A 19,781-nucleotide genomic window follows, 5' to 3' on the forward strand; every position below is an offset into this window, starting at 1 on the left:
CCAAGCACCCGTGCGCTCTCTGCATACAAGCATATACCTCCATGTCCCTCAGCACATGATTGCACCTAGTTGCACCCATTTGTGCCCTACTGGATACCACTACCGGTTACCATATCATCCTAAATCAGTTGGCATCCCTCTTATGTCGAAGCAAACGTCACTCCATGCGGAAACACCAGGGAGTGTGAATCGCCCCTCTTACTCCACAGGGCAAGCCCACACATCATAGTACACCACCATACACCTCTATGCTCCCACTAGATAACATTTAAAAAGCAACTGCACTCTGATATATAAGACATAGCTTCAAAGAACCATGGAACCTAGAGCTAGAAAACTCATGCAACGTACCAAATCAACGAAAAGCATCCAATCTAAATGCAAAGAGAGGAGTATTACCATAGGCGTATGAGAGTGATGGAGGGAAACAGCGCGTAGGAGAACTGCCACAATGTGTGAACGTTGCTAGGGAGAGCCAACTGCTGCGTATTGGGAGAGCCCACTGTTGGCTGCGTATATGTGTGGGGATAGCAACGTATATTGGGAGGTATGAGTGACCAGAGTTCTGGTAAGGGAGGGAGGGAGCGCTTAATGGAGCAGCACATGTAACTATTGGTTGCGTATATGGAGCAGCGTAATATGCAGCGTGGAGAGGTATGGGAAAGCAGCGCTTTGATACCTAGAGGAAATGTTGGGCAGGGTGGAGGAGCAGCGCTTATAGACCACACCAATGCAATATTCAGATTGCATTTACTGGGATTTCGACACGAGCGGTGAGAACATTAAAGCAAAACCGATCATTGCCACCAGGGAAAAAACGCGGCAGAGCATGAAAGTGGAGGAGCGTGGGAGACAAGTCGTTCAGTCAGGAATAGAAACGCATATGACAGTGCACTATTCAGGCCTCTGGAGCATGACAAAGGTGTCAGTTCTGCAAAATAGGCAGAACATAGGCCAGGAGGGAGTTACAAGGGCAAACTGTAATGCCAAAAATAGAGCTGACTCTGATACCATGTCAGGCCAGGAGGTAACTCCTCAAATGAAATTGTGTTATTCATTTAGGTAGTTCATTATTATATACAAGTGGGAGTGACTGTTCAGTTTCATCTCCCGATGACTCTTCATTTCCTCTATTATTTATTTACACTAATTACAGTTGTCCACCAAATCCCTATGATTAGGTGTCAACAATTGCTTACTGTCATCCTACCCTGCACCATAAGGCACCCACGCGTGCCAATGTATCTACCACTCTACTAGTGGACCCATCATGATGCGTGACATATCTCCACACTTGTCCTGGTAGACCTGAGCGGCCTAACTCCATACATGCTAGGAAAAATATCATTATTGTGTCAATCATCTGTGGCTCCCATGCCCAATACATCAATGGGAGAGCATCATCTCCATACAAGGCCCTATCCAGTGGCCTGTCAATGCCACCTCCTCTGAAAAGTCCCTACCAAAATGTGCTAGTCATCCCGCAAATCCATGCATGACCAGCATCCCCAATCAACTCACGGAGTTTGCCTGCTCCCTTGTCAAACCAATCCGTCACTAATGTTGATGGTTATCCGAAAGTGTGGATGCTCAATCACTGAGACCATCTCACTGCAAATACCCTCACTGGCCAAATCCATGAGGTGGTGGGGACTTCCACTTGGATCCCAATGCCCACCTGGGCCTCCCGTATCCCCAATGTCTGGGAACTCCTACTGGGCTTCACTCCCGACTACGACCATCCCCGCAAATCTAGTCCACTCCACCGAGTACCAACTCAGAATCTCTCGCCATCCAACCCCAAGGGCAAGATCGAATGCACGTGTACCAACACGCACAACAACCTCATCATGTGAATGTTGCGCCCTGCACCACTCATGTCGCCTCGTCTCACTATCCTGGTCAACACATGAGATTTGACTAGGTAATTCTACCTCTCCCTCTCCAATGTGCAAAGGCAGTCCACTAGCACTACGAGCCCCATCTATATATGTCTGAAAAGGGTTGCTCTGACACTCCAATGTGGGCTCTAGTTGTACCATTAGGGAATCCAACCTCTCCCCAACGCGAGTTAGTTTGGCTACTGACTTGGCACAAACCGCTTTCACGCCCTCCAACTCCTCATTCTGCTGCAGAATGGTTTCCCAAACTATCTTGGCCTTCTTTCCCAATGCTAGAAGGTTAGCACTAAGCTATCAGTTTTGTTGAGGATGAATATCATCTGGAAACTCGATCATGATCCTGGACATCTCATCAACGGATGCCTCATCAATGGATGGCACCTCATCAAGGGATTGCACCTCATCAACAGTGGATACCCAAGTGTCTCCTAACACCTCATCAATCTGTTGTGGCCAGCCATCATTTGGAAACTCAGTCATGGCCCTCGTTACCCCATCACTTGACGGCGCCTCATCCATGGGTGGCACATCATCAACAGGTGACTCCCTAAGTGTATGCCCTACTCTCTCCACTAAGGTGTCAACCGGAGCTAGCAAAGGGATCTCCAACAAGGGTGACACCTGCGTCACACTGGGTATGTCTACATGCTCCTCGCACTCTTGTGTGCCCTCAACCTCCTACTCAATCTCCTCCTTAGGCTCCTGATATCTAAAGCCAGGTCCCCACCAGCAAAAGTGCCTCCTGGTGCCATCCTCTAAGTGTCCTCCTCTATATGATGATCTAGTCCCTCATCCATACTCCTCAAACGAGAAAGCCCTCCTGATCCTAGGGTCCAATGCCTCACACTCATCAATCCTATCCACAAAGGACCTCATCAAATCTGCAAAGGTGTCTGGTTCCCTCTCCTTCTCTGGTTCATCCAAAAAATGAGGCATGGTAGGTCGATTGGGTTGGCCATGGGTTTTGTTCCGCTGAATTACGTGTGCATGTATGTGGCTTCTTTGCTGGTTATGTCTCAACGTCCCCATCATTTGTTGCATCCTCTCTAGGACCTGTTGGTTTTACCTCCTCAATTGTCGATTCTGCCTTATCAACTCCTCCATGATCCCCTATGTACTCTTCCCTTCCTGTGTCATTGGAGTGCCCATAAATTCACCACTCACTATACATGCATGGCGAAAACCTCCATGATCTTGCTAGCTCCCCCAGAGTTGGCCAAGATCATGCTCTGCTACCACTGTAATGTTCCCAATGGAAAAATACAATAGATAATAGAAGCAAAGAACTAGCTAAAATTATAAAATTCAAGCATGCACAACCATACACCATTAAACACTGAAATGTGGGCAAAAACTTTGAGCCATTGTATTAATATGATAAATTATGAGTACAATAATTATGATAAGAGAAACCTCGGCTTGCTACAGCAAGCAAAGCCAAATCTAGGTGTCAAATCAATGGCTCCAAGAACCAGAAAGCTCCCAGAAGAAACTACGGCCTACCTGGTGTGAACTACTGTTGCAAACTGGAAACAGCGTTGTATTTGACCCCTCAAAAGTGCCCAGAAATTTCTGCAATGATTGCTAGAGTCTCCCCAAATAAAACTCGCAAAAAACCAAAAAGGGTTTGAGCAAATATTACCGACCACCCGGGACCCCAAATTTAAGCTTATTCCTCCCAACTGGCTGCCAAATAACTACATAAAATTCTCTGTTGTAATAGAGCTGAAATTCCTATGAAAATGCAGCTAATGCCTCCACAAAAAATTTACCACAAGACCCAGAAAGGAATTGGTCCCACAAAAAGTGTGAATTTCCAATCTCACTGGCTGAACGCACTTCCTAGAAATGAGTTGCGGCTACTCCTCAAATCTTCCAGAAAAGGGCTCCCCAAAATTCCTACAATTTCCCCACGAATTCTCCCTTAATTCCTCCAGCCACCAATCCCACAAATTATGTTGCCCCTATCCCCCCACGTGTGCCTCTTCCAGAAGATTGCGCAGGCCCTAGAATGCAATTATTTTGCCCTGAAATCTCCCTCATTGGCTAACCTCCAAACAACCCAAAATCTCATGAAAATATAGCTCCAATTCAGCCCTGAAAATTCCAATAATTAAGCAGCTCCACAGCTGGCTCCCCCAAGAAGTGTGAATTCTCCTCCAACATCCTTGTGTTGCACAAAAGTGGAAGCAAGCTCCTTGTCCCAGCCCCGGCATAGCTCCAAAGGTATCAAGTGACTCCCCTAGGGTGGCACTCTAAGTCCACTGAAGAGAGAGTTGAGATCTCAGCTTGGAAATCTCCTTTTGCTAAGCAACACTATTAGTCATGGCTAAGCAACTCAAGAGTACTTTAATTTAGAAATTCAGTTTCTCAAAAAGCCCCCAAAATGATGCCTCTTCCTTCTATTTATCTTTGTTTCCCCCTTTTTCCTCCTTGTGGGCTCCACCAATTCAACCTCCTTCTCCCTAGCTCGATTTTCCTAACGGGTTCAAATTCCCCCCTTTGGGTGACCCCACATCCCACTACCAATTTAATTTTCCTTTTTCTCTAATGTTTGCGACCTCCATTTCTCCAAAAATTAAGAAGGGACTCCCTCCACCCACTTTTCCCAAGTTTACATGCCAAAATATTTCCCAACACCCAAATTGCAAATAATGGAAATTCTTCTTAACAAAATTAATTTAATTGGGGATATTACATCCTTCCATTAAGCCAAAAAGTAGCTCCAAAGAATATCCAAGATTAACTCCAAATATCAAAATGCATCCAAAGATTCTAGTTCATCCACAAGAGAGAAGTGTGAGTTCCTCTATGAGGTTGAAATTCCAAGTGTGATGATGATGAGAGATCAAATGAGATCTGTCTAATATATATGTGTTCTAACATAACCTATTTTAGCCGACAAGCCCCTCTAATCATAAAATAATGTGCAAGTAATGGCCTAGGTCACAAGTTGGCCTAGTAGCTTTTGCAATTTTAATTTTATCTCCACAAATGCTAGCCAAAATGTTGACGTCATGCTTGTGTGGGCTTCTAGAGGGCTGATGTTAAGGCCTTTTGGTGCCATGACAAGTTTAGAAGGCCACTAAAATTAAGATCTAGGGGTTAGCCCTTGTATCTCGATGTAAATAATCATGTAGCCCCCGAATGTGGGTTTCGGGCACAAAATTGGGTCTCATGAGTCTCCAAGAGGTAAAATATTTGTCTCTACTCCAACGCTGAGGGCACTGAAGATGGTGCTAGCCCTCCCATGTCTCAAGGCATGAGACAAGCCTCATTTGGGCCTTGGATCAACTGCCACACCATGTATATACTACTAAGGCGATTGGGGGCAAACTGGTCCAGGTGCATCATCTCATGAATAATAGGGAAAATGCAGGAACGCAGTGTGTGTCGAAAGTGCCCATGGCTATGAATGATGCTCTACTATTGTCCAGAGTCTCATGGCTCTCGAGTCTCAACGCATCACCTATGGGTGTCGATATGTCCCTGTAAAGGACCTAGACCCCGATTAAGTTCCCAGACATATAGAAGGAACCACCTACTAATTACCATAATATTTCTAATCGAAATTTACAGCAAATATGGAGACATGTACAAGGAAGCAACAACAATAAACAAATTCCAAGCATGCACATCAAAATACACAAGAAATTGTGCCAAACAACTGAGCCATTTTATTAATATAGAAATATGAGTACATAAATGGCAAGGAATGATAGAACTAGGGTCTGCTATGCAAGCTAGGAAAAACACAAGGGATTCAACTCGGCTCTAGAATAGATATAGGCTCCCAAACTGAACTACGAACTATCCCAGTAATTTTGTTGTTGGTTGTTGAATGGAACTGGTGATTCTGCTCTGAAAAAGTGCTCGGAATGAGCTAAGACTTCGAAGATGGCCTCCTCACAAGAAACCCGAAAAAGCCAAAAATGGTTTGACTTATCTCCAAGCCAAGTTCGAGCCCACCGAGTGATGCGAATTACCAATTGACTAATAAAATGCATTGTTGAAGGAAAGTGGGTTTCTGGCCCAAATATTGCCTGAAAAATTCTGTAAAATTAACTGAGTCTCCTCTCACCAAACCCACAAAAACCCAGAAATCATTTGGGCTAAATACAACATCACTCGGAGCCCCCAAGAAGTGTGAAATACCCAGACTGGCCAATTCTACACCCCACATAAACAAATTGTTGAAAGAAGCACAAATTCACCACTGAAATGCCACTAGAGAACACTGCAAATTCCTCCCCCAGGAATGGCTCTTCTTCTCTGGCCTTATCTCTCCCCAACTCCCTTGTCCTTCCACCCTTGTGTAGGTCCTGCTAGTGACCCCCTGCACAACGCTAAAATATGGAAATGGCTCCTCAAATCCCCAACACTACAGCCCAGCAAAATCACCAAAATCCCTCGAGCTAAAATGACAAGAAACTCATGTAAATCCTCTGGTGCTAGAACCCTTTATAGTTGGCCTCCCAATAAGTAGTTCAATCTGCCTCTGCGCCCAGGAAGAAGCACGCTACAACTGCAAGATGATACGATGTGTCTCCACAAAGTTTTTGAAAGGGTCTCCTTTAAATCTCTCCTAGGATGACACTAGAAGTTCGCCAAAGGTAGAAAAGGAATTCCCACTTGGGAATTCCCTCGTGCTAAACAGCACTAGTTGTCTTCGTTAACCAACTCAAGAGAACTATGCTAAGATGTAAAAATGGCCAAAAGCCCCCTGAAAAGTGAGGCCCTCAAGCTCTATTTATAATTTGTCGGCCTCTTCTCTCTCTTGTGGCCCCCACGCTCCACTAGAGCTGCAATTTTTCCTTTTATCTCCGAAGTCTCAATGCCAAAAATGTCTCCAGCTCCAAAATTACAAAATTGGCTACACTAGCAATTCATAAAAATGGGGAAATCACAATTACACAATATCTAGTGCTGCAACTTTCATCATCTAGTACATTAATCATTATTATTAATCATTATTGCATCTAAGTGAACCAAGCTTGAAAGAAATGGGCATAATAACACTGTTGAAGTTTCTAAGTTTACTTATAGTTAGAAACCCTCCATGCACTTTATTTGATTTATTCGTACCTACTTGTTATTTTACTTAACAAGTTATTTACAATGTAAATACTGAAAATAAACACTAGTGCATGCTCAACATATTACAAATCAACAACTAAAGAAAACAGAAACAATCACGCCATATGATACCATTATTTTTGGACTAATGTCCCCGGAAAAACCCAATGTGGGAAAACCGGTGCAGCTATCTGAGGGTTTTCTTATTAAGCAATATCAGAGTACAATCTGGGTGTTGAAACTGGCTTACCCAACAGAGAATTTCCTTGGTTGTAATACCTCTTTGTTTCTGACAAATCTCCTGGTTGAAACCCCGGATAAACCTTCTGGCAGCTACTTAGCACAAATCTGCTCCAGAAACCCCAGCATCAGCCTCTCTCTGGACTGCGTCAGCCCCTCTCTGTCCCACGTGGGCCCTGCATCACCCCAGATGGGTCTGCATCAGCCTTAGGAGGCCCTGCATCAACCTTAGGAGGCCCTGCATCAACCCCCTGGACCTCTGCGTCAACAACGCTGGCCTCTCTGAGGCTCTGCGCAGCTCCCGACTGCCTCTGTGTGGCCCTGCATGAGCCCTGGCTGGCTCTGCGTCACTTTCCCCGACTACTGCACTGCTCTCCCAGCACTATTGCCTCTCTGTCTCTCTATACTCAAATGCCCCTCAGCTACATCTCCCGATCACTAATTCTATCTCTCTTAGCAAACCCTGCTCTAGAGAATAGAATGACTGATCACTCTGGTGTATTCTCCAAGTGACCCTCAAGCCTCCTCTTATACTTTTCCTGTTGACATTTCAACGGCCGAGATTAAGTCCCTAATCAACGGCTAACATTAGATCTGACTTGATCCATGTCTTTTTGGACCTCTCTAGCACAGATTCATATTAATACACATTAATATTTTATTTTCCCTAAGTTTAGACTTAGAAAAACTCCATTAAAAATATTAATTATTTTAATATCTCCTGATCTGTTTAGAATTTGCCCAAACCATTTCTGGGTATTGGAGATCTCATGTGCCCCAACCTCTCCACTAAATTTTGTGGCTAGAGCACATCCGATGTTACCCCAAATCAACAAACACTTCATATGTGGCTTCTCTTCCAAAATTGGGGCCTTAGTCACATAATGGTGTTATCTCCCTAGGTAGACCATAGAAGTGATTAATAGACGACCCTATTAGGTGTTCCCAACCCCCAAATGGAAGTGACATGTCCACAATCCACCTTTCAATCAATAGGTGCCATGTGAATAGTGATGGAATGGAGGGGGAAAGAACTCCATGGCCAAGTGTCATGGTCAAAGGGACCAGCTATGATGGGATACCTCATCCTGGGTGTATAGATGTGAGGATGGAGCAATCGTGGATGCATGAGTTACCTCGGAGTTTTTTTTTCCACCCCTTTATATTGCCTTTTACCTTTTCTTGATTTTTCCTTGTATTACTTTTCATAGCTCGAGGAATGCGAGCTTGCTTTGTATGATGTATAGCAATTATTACCCCCTCTAAGATGGGACAGTTCATCACCTATTAGGGGTTGGGACATGCAAGGGTTACTTGTCTTCTGTGAGATAGGGAAACATTGGCCCAGGAACCGAGTGATGGCCATATGATAGAGGTAGAGCTTATGCTTGGCTTTTGCCCACGTGCTAATTTGTAAGCCACATCGCTCTTTTGCTTTTTAATTTTTCTTTTCTTTTTCTTATGGCCGGGCGCATTTTCTCTTTCTTTTCCTTTTAGCTGCATCAACCTCCTAGGGTGCATTTATAGGCCCTACACAAGGTATGAGGATGTGTGGATGCCAAATCCCAATGAACCAATGGTCAGTTGACCCAAAGAAGGGAGGTGGAATAGGGGCTCATAATATAAGATGGAAAGTGGTAAGTATGGAATAGGGATAGATGGGGCTATGTTATCTCAATCATGGCTTCCCAAGTAGTGCCCCTTCCTAAAGCCATGGGCCATTAGGGGAGGTCCCACTAGACTAGGATTGAAAATTAACCCCCCATTTAAGGCGAGGGAACAAGACTACAACCAAGACCCTTCTTTCTTCCAAGTTACCCCATAATTCATGCAACAATGCCCAAATACAAACAAGCGTAAGTGCTTGATTGCATAATGAATAAAGTACATTTTGATCAGAATCCCACCTTCCAACATGTGCTCTTGACAAATGGGCGAGGAAACATATGATTGATGCAAATGGCGGAGATAAATGGCACATCACATTGGCTACAAAGTGCCTCTCAGGGGTTGTTGGCTACCTAATGGAAGAGATTAATAGGAGAAAAGCTTCTCTTAGGGGTCACCCACTTTTGGTGGGTAACAGACGAGATGTGAGATTTGATGAGGATCAAGCCTTTAGGAAGTCATATGAGTCAGAAAAGGGGGAGCAACAAGGTTCTAAGTCTTAGGTGGATATACCACAAGTTACAAGATCACAGAGTACAAGTTCACAGGTTTCAGTAGTTATAGGTTCCTAGGTAGTAGGTTTCAATAGTTACAAGTTCCTAGGTAGTAGGTTCACAGACCACTGGTGCACAGTCTTCGAGTACACAGTCTTCAAATGAGAGGGATGAGAAGAAGGATTCCACTTCATAGGAGGTTACATCAGGGAAGAAGAAGCCTAGATGGCTTCAACAAACTTTGAAGGAAGCCCACGAATCTGTGGGGAGTACTAGTAGAGTTGTTAGGGAGAGTAAGGCACCCGAGAGGTTTTGCAGCTATATGGCTTTGGTGAACAACATCACTCACTCTGAGCCTTCTACTTTTGAGGAGGCAATAGAATAGCAGATCTGGAGGGATGCCATGGGGGAAGAATAAAATTCCATCATGAAGAATGATGTGGGGGAGGTTGTACCAAGACCTAAGGGGAAGTCAGTGGTGACTTCCAAGTGGCTCTACAAAATCAAGTATGTTGCAGATGGCAGTAGTGAGAAGCATAAAGCACGATTTCTGGCACGGGGATACTCGCTAGAGGGAGTTGGCTATGAGGAGACCTTCGCATCAATTGTGAGATACACTTCAATCAAAGCAATAATTTCCATTATAGCATAGATGGGCTAGAAGATACATCAGATGGATGTAAAGACAACTTTTCTAAATGGAATTATATAAGAGGAAGTGTATATCGAGTAGCCATAGGGCTTTGAGGTGCATGGAAGAGAGTCTCATGTGTGCAAGATAAAAAGGGCCTTATATGGACTAAAGCAAGCTCCCAGAGCTTTGGTACTCAAGGATTGATACCTACTTGCAAGTTGCAGCAGATGGGTTTTGAGAAGAGTGAGGTGGAACCCAACCTATACCACATAGTGGTTGGTGGAGATCCTCTTATTCTCGTACTATATGTGGATGATCTCTTTATTAAAGGTCAGAGAGGTTCATAGTTAGTTGCAAGCAAGATCTTGCTTCAAAATTTGAGATGAAAGATATTGGGCTAATGCATTATCTTTTTGGGATGGGAGGTTTAGATTAGATTAGAATAGATATATTTTAATGATGTCCACGAGACCCAACGGTCTAAGGGACCCAAACTCCACATCAGACAAGACATCACACTCTCAAGTTTCCCTCTAGAACAACCCTTTTGCCATGAATTTTGATCAAGAAATTTGCAGTTTTGTGAAGCCTTGCTTCCTCAAACAGCGTGCTCAAACTGTCCACCTTTAGACCACTTTCAAACTAATTACAAATGTCCTCATAAGCCGGACATTCCATGATGAAGTGCCACTCGGTTTCAACCACTCCTGTCCTACAAAAGATACAAATTATTTCTTCCCACTCTTCCTTGGGGGTTATCCATCTATCTGTTTCACAACTAAGATGGTGAGATCTGGTCCTTGACTGCGCTATTAAAATTTTAGCCTTTCCCTTGATTGCGACACTCAAATAAGTCTTTTCTTCATGCGATTGTGATGGGTTGAAGTTTTTGACATATATCGCTTTTTTTCTGCCAACCTATTTTTCCCACATGGCAGTCCTGAATTTTTCAAACACCCAATTTTTTATCTCCTCTTTAGAATTAGGACAATCTTGCCAATTAATTCCCCATTTGCTCATCCATTTGTCATTTTGCTTCCTCCAAGTTTTCTTCCTACGCTTTAGCTCCTCTGCGGCAATCATCTTGGGCCAACGATGTGCCTCCATGCTTTCCACCTTTTTTAGATAACTTAACAAACGAATGATTGTTGAAGCCTCCATCAGGAACATTCCAGCCTTAGCTAGCAGGATCTCATATGGGACCGTTGACTTGACTTTGAGGTTACTAATGATTAAGTGCTTTTGAATTCTTTCTAGTTGTCTCCACTTGTGATTTGACATGTTGCTTCCCCAAACTTCACATCCATATAGGACAAACCAACAACACTCCAAAAAGAGTTTTCTTGGTTCTCCAATCCTATAATTCTGCTTTCTTTCATTTGTTCTGAAGAAGGTAAGAATCTCTCCAACCCCCATAATTTGTGTTTTGTTGTCAACACTCTCAGTCAGTATATGGTTGAGCCGAGGAGAGTGCACTAGATGGCAAAAAAACATGTGCTCAGGTACCTACGAGGTACATTGGATTTTGGATTGGACTACAGGCGAGGGGATGGAGTTAGTTTGACTGGTTACACAAACTCAAACTGGACAGGAAAAGCACTTCAGGGTGTTGTTTCAACTTGGGCTCGACAGTTGTGTCATAGCTCAGCAGGAAACAAAAGTCAATGGCACTGAGTTCTACAGAAGCAGAGTATATGGCAACTAGTCAAGCAAGTTGTGAGGCCATATGGCTTCGCAAGTTACTGGTTGGGTTATTTGGTCAGCAGTTGCAGCCTACAGTGATTTACTGCGACAATCAAAGTTTTATTAAACTCTCAGAAAATCTTGTTGAAATATGAAACTAGGTTCATTCTTCATAATGATAGATGTAATCATGATTTTATGTATTTGATGTAATGAGAAAAATAAATTTATTATTGTTGATCTTGAAGCATGGGTTTCATGCTAAAGGAAATTTATTTTTTTAGGTCAAGCTCCCATTGTGAGCTCCTAGGGCTTGTCATTAAGTCTACAAGTCATTAAAGTCATTGTCATGTATGAAAGACCCATTTGGGGCATGTTATATATTGTAAAGAAATTTAATCAAGTTAATGTTAGAGTCAAAAGACCTCGTCACAAATGCTACATCAAGTCGGCCTTCAAAAGAAGCAATCACCCTATCTAGAAGGACAATTCAGCCCAGGTGTTATGTCAATTCAGCCTACAAGCATCGGTAAGGAAGCCTATATATAGAGGCATTCGGCCTCATTCCAAAGGGCATCAATCAAGCATAAAAGGAGTTCAAACTGAAGTAGAAAATTACTAAAAGATCCAGCGAAGAAGGTAGAAGAAAGGTCGAAGAAAGAGGAAGATTCCTTGAGGATTGTTTTGGAAAAATCTCTCACACGTGTAGGCTGAGACTAGGGCATCAACAAGACTAGATTACAGTCATCATCACTAGCTGAGTTTTGGGATGAACAGAAGTCTCCTTCTCAAGCCGAGTTGTCAAGGAAGTAAGGTGAAGACAAGCAAAGAAAATAAAGATGAAGTTACCCATGTCTTATTCCAACATGTTGTTCTAGGGTTTCTGAAGGAATGAATGAAAAGTTGCAAAAGAGACCGAAGATTATAGTCAAGGTGTAGGTCCGAACTCATGACGTAAGGAAAAGACCTCGGTTGACTTTGATAGATGTCAAGTTCTTCAAGAAGGATTGTGACTTGGTCTTGGAGGGTCATTTGGTCAAGGGTCTAGGTCTTGGAATTCGTCAATTGAAGATTCTATAAGAAGAAGAATTCTTGTGGGTTTTCCTCTCATATTGGAGAGGTTTTGGCCCTAGCTAATCACCTACATCTTGTGTCCTTTGTCTTATTATTCTTTATGGTTTGGCAGTTGTTTGATGAAGAAAAACTCTAATAATAAACAACTGAAAGAGGAAACTAATTAAGTAAAGTAAAAATATACCACAAACAGTTATCAAAGTAAGAGAAATCATCCCATATTGTTGCCCCTAGATTTCTCAACAAATATGGTATTTCATGCCAGGTCAAAACATATTGGGATCAGATATACTTCATCCAAAAATTATATTCAGAGAGGGGTAGTTGAGCTTCAGTATATATCCACAAATGAGCAAGTTGTGGACATTCTCACAAAGTCGTGATGAAAGGCAAGTTTTTAGAGATAAGTTGGGAGTGGTGAAGAACACCTTCCTCACTAAGAGGAAGAGTTGAAATTTTTAGCTCGAACAAGTGTCTTCCACATTGGCTTGGTGTTTAACATGTGGGAGAATGTCCAAAAGTGGTCTCTAGAACATTAACTTTATTTTGTAAAATTAAAGTGACTTTTGTGCATTATTATTGAATAAAGTGACTTAAGTGATTTAAGTTGTGATAATGAGATAATTGTTAGTTTATGGATTTGGAGTAGCATCAGATAGGTGTTCTAGTCTCAAATGATGCCAAGAGGCTAAGGAACAATGGATCTCCAAAACCTAGAAAAGGCTTCCCGAGATAAGCTTGGGAAACACCTTAATTAAATGAATTTGCTATCCTTAAAATATTTCCTAAGTTTAACTAAGGAAAAGTGGTAAATTAAAGTGAATTAGTTAAGGATGTTTGAGATTGCTCTAGAGACTTCTATTAATGAACTCTAATTGATCTTAGCCTCCTAACCTGCGCTAGATCCACTTGGTCCCGTGTGGTCCCATTCCTTTGAAAAGACAATTCTTCAAGAACCATCCGGGATACCAATTTCAACAAGGATTTTAGGGATTGGGAAACTCCTTCACAAGTCATATCCCATATACCTAACCCTCAAATCCTCCCTTCCTTCTCCTAGAAGACATTGTACCTTGCTAAGAAAGCAAGCAAGCTCTATCCTTCAACCTCTTCTGGAAAGGGATCATTTGGGTCACTGCACATCCACTTATTGATTTATCCTTCATTAGTGACTCCATAATATATCAGGTCTCCTCCCATCGGTAAAAGTCTATAAATATTAGGGAGCCTTAGCTAAGGTGACAGTGGGATAAGTTTCCATTTATTGTCCTTGGCCTAGCATTTTCCCTTTGGGAATCCCCTTTAGGTCCCCTGCTAGTTTGAGCGGTAAGAGAGTATATAAGCAAGACCCTTATAATGTCCTAGAAATGAAGTCCTTGGTCTGTGTGTGTTTGTCCGATCGAAACCCTAGTTTGATCAAGTTTGTTATATGTCTAACTCCTATTGATATTTGTATAGTTGGGTTTGACTAACACATATGCTTGTGCATGATGATGGAAACCTAGATATATGTGTTGACCTAATTGTTGATGGTCATGAGTCCTAGGGTTTGGAACTAAGCCCTAGTCGAAGTTTGATTCTCTAGGATGATAGTATTTGTGAATTCTAGGTTTTTGTAGTTAAACCTTAGTAGAAGTCCAAATCTTTGATATATGATGCAATGTGATAATTTGATATTTGTGTAAGATTGTTGAAATCTGAATTCTAGTTATGATTAATGTTTGTTGAGAATAAGTAAAATCTAGGGTTTACAACAAATCCTAGTGGAAGCTAGTCATGTTGTTAATTGAGATGTGATTGGTTTTGATTGTTGAATATCATGTATGAAATCTAGGGTTTGCATGAAATCCTAGTAGGATGTCTAACACATAAATTCTAAAAATTGTTAGATACATTGTAGATTTATATTTGTTTGAATTGTTTCTAGGGTTTGCAATATGATGTAGTAGAGTATGTCGTAGCTCTGGAAGAAACATTGAAACCATAGACGTAATGAAAGTTGTTATGAAATGCTCAAAGTTTTGATGAAGTAGTCTAGGGTTTATGACAAAACCCGAGCAAGAAAGTTGAAGTGTATGTGTCTCTTGTGTGTAACTAAGTTTGAGTATTTTGTTGAATGCTTCCATGATTTTGATATGGTTAACTTCATGCTTCTATAGAATTGGTTGTACTTGCTATCTAAGTTGTACAGGTACATAATCTTCAAAATGGTGAAGATGTTCGTAAAGGAAAGTCGATATGATAAGCATGATGTGAATGATGATGGTCATGATAACTTTGAAAAGAAGGATAGAAGCCATGAAAGATTCTTTGATGTTGTAGAAAAGCGAGCCTGGATAAAATCTCCTTAGGTTAAGAGGGAGAGCTTGAATGAAAGAAATTTCCCTAAATTGAGAGGGAGCTTGGATGAGAGGAATCTCCCTAGTTGAGAGGGAGGTCATATCATAGTCATGATGGACACCTTGAAGTTGGAGAATGTATGAAGGGTTGCTGAGATAAGAAGAGGCCGGATCTATATGTTGTTTGAAAAGTAGGAAAGGAAGTTGTATGGTTGAGGAATCTTCTAGAAAGCTCTAAGTCCTACTATGAAAAGTTGAGAAGCAACATCAAGTTTTCTAGAAGACCCCGAAGGTTTGTATCTATTTATGAACATTTCAAATTTTGTTACTGATTGGGGTTGTGTTTGTATAGGTAAAGCTCTCAAAGATTTGATAGCATGTTTTACATGCTTAGGGTTGTTGATCAATTTGGTCGAGAGAGATTTGTTGCCGACTTGTGTGATCGGGGAGGATTTGTTACCGATTAGAATAATCGGGAAGTTGAGGCTTTGTGTGTGAGACATTGCCTGGGAGGACATCTAACTGGCACTTTGTGTTGATGTCTAGTCCCTGAAGCAGGGAGGGTGGCATTGGTCGTAGAGCTCTGACCTTGGATACGCACCTAGATCCCTAGGTTGATGGTTAGTAAGTAAGGCTAATGGTACCTAAAGAGGTTGAAAGCTTTAGTCCATCTTAGTCCCACTTGCATAGATTGCCCTGGTCAGGAATCTAGCCCATGGCAGCCTAAATTGTTGAAGGACCATGGATAGATTTCCTTGGTCAGGAATCTAGTCCATGGCATTGCGGTGCCTAAAATTCTTCATGGTTCATGTGTTCTGAGATCTTCCTCATACTTGTTCTGATTGACACCTCCCTAGTTAAGAGGGAGTGTTGAAATTTGTAACTGGGTTCGGTCTTCATAAATACATTTGAAATGTACTTATCAAAAGAATGAAGAAAATATTTTTATTATGACTTATTAAAGCATGGGTTTCATGCTTGGGTCATCATGTTTTAGGTCAAAGTCCCCATTGAAGACTTCTAAGATTTATTCTGAATCATTAGAGTCATTGTACATTAAAAGAGACTCTTCTTGGGCTTTCAAATCATGTAAAAAGAATTATTTTTGAGTCAAAAATGAATTTAGTCTCCTCCACACCAAGTCGGCCTCAAGAAGAGTAATTCGACCTCCTTGGAAGGCTATATATACAAGGCAGTTCGAATTCATTTGGAGCATCTCACTCACTCACACATAGTTCAATTTCTGAAGCTAGAAGTTGGGAAGTGCGAAGTTGAGAAAGGGCTTAAAAAAGAGTTGGAAAGAAGTGTGCGTTTCTGGAAGGAGATATAAGACCTCAAGATCGAAATTTTGGGACAACTCTCACTCAGTTTCGAGGTGTATAAAGGGAGATTGAACTTTTTCTAGTTTGGTCGAAACTGCTGCTGTTACTGCTACTAGGTCGAAGCTACTACTGATGTTGCAAGGTCGAAGCTGCTTTGGAAGAGTTATCATCAACAAGAAGAATTGAGGGCTAACTTGGTGTGGAGGAAGTATTTGTATAGGTCTAGAGTCTTAGATTATCTCAAGAAACTATTGAAGGACGAATTGTTGATTGGGTTTTCCCCTAGATAGGGGTTTTTCCCTGGTTGTTTGCCTACATTTGTTGTCCTTGTATCATTGTTTTGGTAATTGCTTGATGAACTAAAAGATAAAAGAAGAAACATAAAGATAAATGAATCACAAGTAATTATCTATATAAGAAAGTCTTTATGCCTTTTTATTTTCCAACACAATGCTCACCTCAAGAGATCCTGCCCAAATCTTTGCACAACTCTGGGACTAAAGCTCCATATCGCCCCACCTCACTCCTGGATGTATAGCTACAAACATGGCAAAATATTCCTCCAACCCTAAGGACAACCCGTCTATCTCTGCGGGTGTTGCTGCCTGATCTTGCTTGGCCTTCTTCCTCTGAGGACATTGGGTATTGTAGTGGCCAAACTCTCCATACCTTAAGCATTTGACCTTAGATAGATCCTTCTTTTTCTTTTTCTCCCCCTACAAACCTTGTCTCTAACTTGGACCCTTTGATTCAAGGGCCACATTATCTTCCTCCTTCACACCTTTCGATCCCTTTTGCTGTTACCGTTGATGGAGATTTTCACTAGTGTTCGCCTCATCTCCTCCTGTTGTAGATATGACCACATCCTGTCCCACCTTGGTAATGTATCTCATCCCATAATACCTTCGACAAAGATTTTCCAATCCTCTGAGACACTGTTCAGGGCCAAATGCACAAGCTCTGTATCTTGAGGCGCTTCTCCTACGACTGCAAGTTGATCCCGAATTTACTAAATTCTGGTGAGAAAGGGATCAATGTCTTCACCCTTATGCATCATGATGTTCCTCAGCTTCTCTTTCAAGAACATCTTTCGTTGCTCAGAAGGATTCTGGCATAGCCTTGCAAGAGCATCCCACATCTCCTTGGCCATATTCTTGGCCGATATGTGTGAGACTATATGGTCTTGAACTCCATCCAAGATCATCCGCTTCATCTTGGCCATCTCCTTCTTGAATTCTTTCAGTTGATCTGCATCAGTGGGGATTTTGCCACAACGTTCTCTGCATAGAGATTCAGGCCATGCTCATCAAAAAGAAAGGACATCCTAGCCTTCCAAATGACATAGTTGGATGCACTATCCAATCTGTCTTGATCTCTTAAGCCCGACTGTGGCCATCTCTGCAAAAGCTCAAAATTGTAATCTCCTATTTTCCTGCTTAGCTACCTGTTTTGAAACTCGCACTCCCTCTTGGAATGCGCAGAACTGCTCTGTCTACCTCGCTCTGCCTTCAGTTGCTTCCTAGAACTACTCGCTCAACCTTTTCGAATGTCCTTTTCCGGAAAACTGGCATTCGAACTGTAACCCCAGCTACTCAAACTGGCTAGTCTAGCAAACTCACACAACCTTCTGCAATTGGAAAATTATGGATCTCCTCTAGAAAACTAGAACTGGAAGCCCTCTAGGAAAATCTGGAAATTCCTCCGTGTGTGCACTTTATCTTCCACCCAGCACTGATTCTGCTCTAGCAGATTGCTGCAAAACCCTCTATGCCCAAACAAGGAATTTGCTCAGTGAAAATACTAAGTTGTTGCTCCACCTACTTACTAAAATCACTATTCTGGACAAGTCAAATATTCCTGCCACATGCAACTTGAAATCAAACCCTTACCCACCAATTCACACTGCCTGGCTAGGCACTGTGCAGCCCCTGAAAATTTCGGCCTACTGCTCCCTCTGAACAGCAAAATTTTCCTCTTCCGCTTCTGAGCTTCCCATCCGTCAAAGATGCTCTGATACCACGTGAAAATTTCTACGAAATTTCTATTGCAACATCTGGAATTAATTCTTCTAACTGTAAAATTAATTATGCAGTTTATTGCTACGGAAACAAGGAATTAATCACACAGCAATCTTCACAAATAAAATACTGTGGAAAATAAAAGCACTGAAAACTGAGAAATGCTAGCACACATAAAATTAACATCGTTATTTTTGGACAAAAGTCCCTGAAAAAGCCCAATGTGGGAAAACCAGTTGCAGCAGTTGAGGGTTTATATTATTATTCATAACAGAAATTCTAAGTACAATAGAAATTTCGCCAAACTGGCAATTCTACCCGAGAGAAACACTGGCAAAAATATACTAAGGGACTTTACCCTCTCTCCGAACAATCCCGCACTTGACTACCTCTGAAAAGCAAGTGATCCTCCTACTCTGCGTCACCCTAGCGCAGACACTATCATGCTTGGCCTAGAACTATTGCCAATATAGCCATCTTGCTTGCTGCTGACTGGGAAAATGCTTCTCTGACCTTCTAGAAAATCTTCTCAACATCCGAAACTGAAAACGTCCTCCCCTTCAGCGAAATCGAATTTCTCTACTGAAGCAACTGCGGAGTCCCTACGTTACTTCCTAGAGAAAATTTCAGGCTCCTCTTTCTAACTCTTCGAAAATGGAAAACTTCCTTCGGATCACTATTGACCTCTCCTACCACCTACTACTCACCCCCTGGCTTGATCTCCACTGTTGAATCACTCCTGCAACTAGGTATTCAAATTGCCTAGGCAACTGAGTATCAGCACTTGTGTGTTCTCCATCTACCCATCGATCTCCTCTTATAATCTCCAGTTGGGACTCCAACGGCCATGATTAAAACTTAATCAATGGTTGAGATCATCTCCAAATCAAACTGTGATTTTCTAGAGAATTCTCACCTTTCTCAATTAATTGTTATTAATTAACCATTTTTCCTAAGTTAGACCTAAGAAATTTTTATTTATGGTCAATTAATTTAATTGAGTCATCTCTAGGTGGAATTTCTAGAAATGATTTCTAGGTTTTGGAGAACTCCTATGTTTTAGCCTCTCCACAAAGTTTCGAGACTAGAACACCATCCGATTTTACAAAAACTAACACTGGCTTTGCTGGGAATTGGCGTAGATGGAGTTGAGGTTTGACTGACAGTTGCTCAACTCGAAACTTGCCCCCAAGGCCACATCAAGTGGAGTTAAAGATTTTCTCCATGTTAACCCAGATGTGGATTTAGGGAGCAACACTGGTCACTTCCTTGATGAAAGGTGCAGTCTAAGGCAGAAATCTAAAGTTGAGGGAACATATATTCGGGGGGGGG

At 42.0% G+C, this 19,781-nt stretch overlaps 1 protein-coding gene across 1 annotated transcript in view; it reads right to left on the bottom strand.

Moving 5' to 3' along the window:
* The window catches only part of NIC1 (nicotinamidase 1), a 150,396-nt gene that overhangs the window by 63,538 nt on the left and 67,077 nt on the right, over positions 1 to 19,781 (bottom strand). The window lies entirely within an intron of this gene.

This window comes from Pinus tabuliformis, chromosome X, assembly GCF_031772625.1.
Source record: "Pinus tabuliformis cultivar Carrire ecotype Pingquan chromosome X, CPIR1, whole genome shotgun sequence".
Classification (NCBI taxonomy): Eukaryota; Viridiplantae; Streptophyta; class Pinopsida; order Pinales; family Pinaceae; genus Pinus; species Pinus tabuliformis.